Genomic DNA, 6099 nt, shown 5'->3' on the forward strand with positions numbered 1-6099 from the left:
AAGACAGAGGCAGACAGGGGAGGATGTGCCCACGAGCCCAGGACTGCCAGAGCCCCAGAAGGAACCAGCCCTGCCCACACCTAGAACTCAGACTTCTCCAGAACCGCGAGATCATAAATATCCGTTGTTTGGAGCCAGCAGCTTGCAGTACTCTGTTACAGCAGCCACAGGGGACTCACGCCGCAGCCACACCGCAGTTGGTGGGGCCGGGCTGTCCATCACCATCCTCCTTATGCTTGGACCAGGCCGACAGGGCAGCCAGTGTCAGGGGCAGAGCTGGTCCCTGGGCGGACAGGAAGGGGACGAGGGGAAATGCATGCTGGCCCCGGCGCCTTGCTCACGTTTCATCTGCTGAAGTGCATGCCACGGCCACGTCTGCGTTGAGTGGGGCAGGAAGTGCAGGTCACCACGTGCCCCTTGGAAGAGAGAGAACTAAACAGACGGCACGGTGCCAGCGGCCGCCCCGATTTAGGCGCAGACCAGCTGTGGGCTCAGCGGGCTTCACAAAAGAGCAGAAATTGAGCTGGGCCACTGGGGGGCAAGATGGCGGAGAGCGCGCGAAGACGGAAATCGAGGAAGGTGGGAGAGGGAACTTGGTGGTTCCACCACAGTGGACGAAGGGACGCCCGTGTATCTGTTCTCTGCTGCGACGTATCAAGTTATCACAAACTTAGCAGCTTAAAACAGCACCCATCTTAAAGTTTCTGTGGGTCAGGGGCCCAGCACACTGGCTGGGTCCTCTGCCCGGGGTCTCCCACGGCAGCGATCCACGTGTCGCATCGGAAGCTGGGGCCTCTTCCAAGCTCACAAGGTTGCTGGCAGAATTCCTTCCCTGGCAGCTGCATAGCTCGTAGCATCCTGCTTCTCTGAGGCCCACAGGAGAGCCTCTGTGGCCTCAGGAAGACCCCAGTCCCTCCTCTAAAGGGCTCCTCTGATTGGGTCAGGCCCACTCAGGATAATTTCCCTTTTGATTAACTAAAGATCACCTGATTAAGGACCTTGATTCCATCTGGAAAATCCATTCACCTTTGCCATAAAATATAATCAGGGACATGACACCCATCACATCTCAGGTTCACACCCAAGGGGGGAGAGGGTATGAGCCATCGGGGACCCTCTTAGGATTCTGCCTGCCACATGGTCAGAGACACTGAGAGCAGGTGGGAGATCAGACGGGCATCAGCCGACAGGAGGCCCATGGGACGAGAGCTGGAGGTGTGGCTGCTGGCTGTTGGCACCTGAGGTCTCGGCAGGAGTGATTTGGGACATGGGGGTGTCTTTCTCTTTGGGGTTTGTTCTCGGCTCCCCAGGGTCACAGCGCCAGCCTTCCCTCTATTTTACATGTTACAGATAAGGGTCCCGAGTATCCAAAACTCTGCTCTGGTCTACACAGGGCTTCCCTGCACCATCACAGCGCAGCCCCATGGGGAGGCCTCTGTCTACTCCATCACTCACTCCGTCACTCCCTCGTCAACTCTTCAGGAACCCGCCCCTGGGCTCCATGCACCACAGACATCGGCGGGAAGGCCCCTGCCCCCCCCCCCCGGCTGGGCAAGGAGCAGACACGCCACCTCCTCCACCACTCTGAGAAGGGCTACGGGAAGCGGCAGCCGGAACACACGGGAAGATCCAGGAGACGGCACAGCTTGATGCCTGGCGCCGTCTCCCAACTTCACAGCGGGCAAACTAAGACACGGGCGACGAGCCCAAGGAGCAGAGCCAACCTGAATACTCGGGTCTTCCGTCCGCCCCGCAGCACCTGCCTCCTGAAATGAACCCCGCTGTGCCCACCAGAGCCCCCGCTGTGGGATGCCAGGCACCGTAAGAGACACTCACGGGGAGGGCCCAGCGAACCCTCTCGACCATCCACGGGGCAAGGTGTGGACGGGTTCTGTTGTGACAGGGTTTGCTGCTATCCTCCGATATCCTTCTCCCCCGGGGAGTTGAACCCCTTTTATGACTGGGAACGTGGCCCCTGGCACAGAGACAACTTTCCAGCCTGCCTGCAACAAGGTATAGCTATGTGGTTATGTTTGGACCTGTGGGATGTGGGGCAGACGTGGTACGTCCAGCGTCTAGATCATGCTTTCCACTCCCCCGTGACCCCCTGCAGTGGGCAGATGGGCCCCAGAGATGTCCACACCCTCCTCCCCGGAAATGCTGTATATGTCACGTTCCATGGCAAAGAGGACTCTGCAGATGGACTGAGGTGAGGGACCTCAAGACAGGGAGATGATCCTGGGACTCGAACACCGTGGGCTAGCTCTTGGCAGTCAAAGGAAGGCGCTCCTGATACGTGCGGGAACTTGGCTGCATCTCAGGGTATCGTGCTGAGTGGAGAAGCCAATCTCCAAAGGCTGCCTGCTGTCAGATCTATAGAACATTCTCAAAGTGGCAGAACTACAGAGATGGAGAACAGACACGTGGTTGCTCGGGTTAGGGAGATGGTGGGGTGAGTGGTGGAGACTAACAGGGGCAGCTAGAGGGAGATCTTTGTGGTAGTGGAAACGCCTTGTGTCTTGATTGGGGTGGTGGGTACTCGAATCTACACATGTGACACAATGGCACAGAAGTCACACACACACCGTAGCCACGTCAATGTCCTGGTTTTGATATTATACTACAGTAGGATATAACCTACTATATCCTATAACATAGATATAACCATTGGGGGAAGCTGAGTGATGGGTACAAGGGACCTCTCCGTACTACTCGCCACCCCAGGGCCTTTGCACAGGTCCCTAAGCTCTGAAAGCTCTCTCCCAGCCCCTCGCCCACTCAGACAACAGGATTTAGGATTAAATGTCATTTGTTGATTCCTCCTCCTCCAGATAAGGCTGTCTGTTATTCTTGTATGTCCCTGCGCTTTTCCTGTATTAACTTCGTCAGGATTTATTGACGGTGTCGTGGTCTACAGTCTGGGCTTTGGAGCTGGACTCCCTGTTCCAAATCTTAGCTCTGCCTTGGACAAGGGACTTAATGTTCTTCCATCTTGGTTTCCTTGTCTGTAAGACGGGTGTGGTGGCCCCCAGCAAATCACATCTTCTAATCTGCTAATCCACGTGGTCTAATCCTCTCTCTCATATCCGAGCTGGCCCCGTGACTCGCCCTCACCAAGAGAATAAAGCTGGCTGTGCCGGTCCCCAGCCTGTGCCTGACGAAGGCCTGGCAGCATCCACCGCTGTGCCCTCGGGAACCTTGAGCGGCCACGTAAGAAGTCCGCTACCCCGCTGGCGGGAGCAAGTGCAGAGGCCACATGGAGACCCAGCCCGACTGCCCCGGCTCCAGCCGACCCGCCAGCTGCGTGCACACAGGTGGCCGCCGGCGAGGCCAGCAGCAGCACTGAGCCCAGACCGCTCAGCTGTGAGCAAGCAAACCTGGTGCCGTGGCTAACGGGCTTTGCAGTGCTTTGTTGTGTGGTGACAACCAAAACAACGGGACTAATTATCACAGCGACCCGTTAGGGCTCTTACACTGAAGAGAGTTAATCATTATAAAGCGCTTCCACGTTAGCCGCTATTTTATTAAACGTCTTCTCCATCAGGCCATGAGTTCTCTGAGTGCCGTTTTCCTCACCGTTGTACACCCAGCGCCTGTCACCAAAGTCACTCAAATATTTGTTTAAAGAATAAATATATATCCCAAATCATTGGCACTCACGGTGCGCGAAAGGGTCGACTTCGCAAGCCGCACCGATGAGGGGCGGAGCCGCCGAGAGGACATCCCTCAACAGGATCCGGCCTCCTCGCCAGCCTGGTAGGGCTTTAACTAAAACTCTGCTCCTTCTCCTGGAAACGAATCAGAGGCGTTTCTGTTGTTACTTAACACGTGTAGAAAAACGGTTTCCACCCTCTTGTAGCTAACCGCACCTCTGCTGTAGGCCATCTAGGGGACTCGCCATCTTTTCCAGGAGATAAAGACGACGGCAGAAAACGTCGCGGCATGTCCACCTGTGCCATCTGATTACACCCCATGAGAAGGCCTTGCAGTGGAAATGGCGGGCTGAGGGTGTGAGACGTTCTCCAGGCGTCTGACAGGTAACGTCAAGTCGCTTGTCAGAAGGGTACCACTTCACGTTCCCCGGCAGCCCCGCGCGACGACGGTCCATCTCAGCCCCCGCCAGGGCCAGGGCCAGGCCGGCTGCTTTCCTCCTCTCTGTTGACTCGATGACGGGCGCAAAGTGCGGTGAGTCTGTCACCAGACCACGAACTCCAGCGGAGACAAAGGCGTGCCGCGCACCTGGCGAGCCACCCATCCACGGCGACCCAGGGCTCAGACGACTCGCCTGCCACATCCCAACGGCCTCGGAGCGACTCCACGCGGGTTCCATCCGAGGCCGCGACCAGGCCGGAGGGGACACACCGGGGACCTCGCCCTTGCTAGCAGGACGGCCACGGCAGGTGAACAGGCCAGACGGCCAGGCCTGCCCACGGGAGCTTCCCCGGTGGCCAGGGACGGCCTGGGACCCGCCATGCGACACAGGACACTCAGGGAACAAGAGGCACGGGTCCCAGCCGCGCCAGGGCCAGGCAGACAAGGGCCTCGGGGCCAGGCCTGGGGACGCGTGGGGACCCGAGAGGCGCTAACCCCCTCGATTCGTGTCCACCTGACAGGACGCGTCCACGCCGTCCCTGTTGGAGCAGCGCCGAACCAGGTGGGCAGGTGAAGGAAGACACCTCAGAGAGCGGGTCGTTGTGTGGCACACCTGAAACCAAGAGGGCGGCACATGTCACCTGGGTCTCAGCAAAAAGGGACATCATCGTGACAATTATGTTAAGAAGAAGAGAGGCTAGGGGGCCCTTCGACAGCGGGGTACCTGCTGCCCTGGGGACTGGACGGAGCACGGGAACACGTGCAGATGCACGCCCGCTTCGGGGCCCTGACCTCGGGCCGGCGCTCGGCCGTGAGGCGGGAATCACTTCTTCACCTGGACGCCTCAGGATCTGGAAGCTTCCGGAAAGATCTCGAAGGTTCCCTCAGCGTCTGCACCAAGCCGCGCGGGTCTGACTAGAGGCAGCAGCAGGAGGCAGCAGCAGGAGGCAGCGGACGAGGGAGGCGGGTTTACAGAGAGAACTGGGGCCAAACCCGCTCACAGACTCGCGCGCGGCGGCCGGCCGCGAAGTTGGAGGCCGCCCGCCAGCCTGCTTCGAGCCGCCCGCCCTCGCCCGTCAGTCAGTCAGTCAGTCAGTCAGTCAGCCGGCCAGCCAGCTCGCGACCGCCTCGCGCCCGCCCGCCTCGCGCCCGCCCGTCAGTCAGTCAGTCTGAGCCCGGCCGCCAGTCAGTCTGCTCGCCACCGCCTCGCCCCCGCCAGCCTCGCGGCCGCCCGTCAGTCAGTCAGTCTGCGCCCGCCCGCCCGCCCGTCAGTCAGTCAGTCAGTCAGTCAGTCTGAGCCCGGCCGCCCGCCAGTCAATCTGCGCCCGCCCGCAAGTCAGTCTGTTCGCGACCGCCTCGCCCCCGCCAGCCTCGCGGCCGCCCGTCAGTCAGTCAGTCTGCGCCTGCCCGCCCGTCAGTCAGTCTGCGCCCGCCCGCCTCGCGCCCGCCCGTCAGTCAGTCAGTCAGTCTGCGCCCGCCCGCCTCGCGCCCGCCCGGCAGTCAGTCAGCCTCGCACCCCATCGGGCGGAAGGGGCGGGGGCCTCGGCGCGAGCGCGCGGGCCCCATTGGTCGGCGGCAGGGGCGGGGCTTGGCGCCGCCGCGAGGCTGGCCCCGCCCCCGGCCCGCGGGGAGCGGCGGCGGCGGCGGCGGAGGTGGAGGCGGTGAGCGCGGGCGCGGGCAGCTGGGGCGGCGGGGGTGCGGCCGCCGTTGGGCCGCCGCGGCCTCCTCTCCGTGCGCGCCGGGCTCGGGGACGCCGCGCTGGGCGGCCGGGCGTCCTGTGAGCCTGGCGGTCGCCCGGGCCGGAGGCTGAGGCGGCGGGGCCGTGGGGGAGGGGCGAACCCCGAAAGAGGCTCCCCCGGGGCGCTGGCCCGCGCCGCCGCGGGAACCCGCTCCTCTGTGCTGAACCCCCCTCTGCTGCCTGAACCCTCGCTTCTGTGAATGAACCCCCTCCTCTGCTGATTGAATCCCTTGCTTTGCCGCCTGAATCCCTTTTTCTGCTCGTCTGTT

This window comes from Diceros bicornis, unplaced genomic scaffold (genome assembly GCF_020826845.1).
Source record: "Diceros bicornis minor isolate mBicDic1 unplaced genomic scaffold, mDicBic1.mat.cur scaffold_67_ctg1, whole genome shotgun sequence".
In the NCBI taxonomy this organism is placed as follows: Eukaryota; Metazoa; Chordata; class Mammalia; order Perissodactyla; family Rhinocerotidae; genus Diceros; species Diceros bicornis.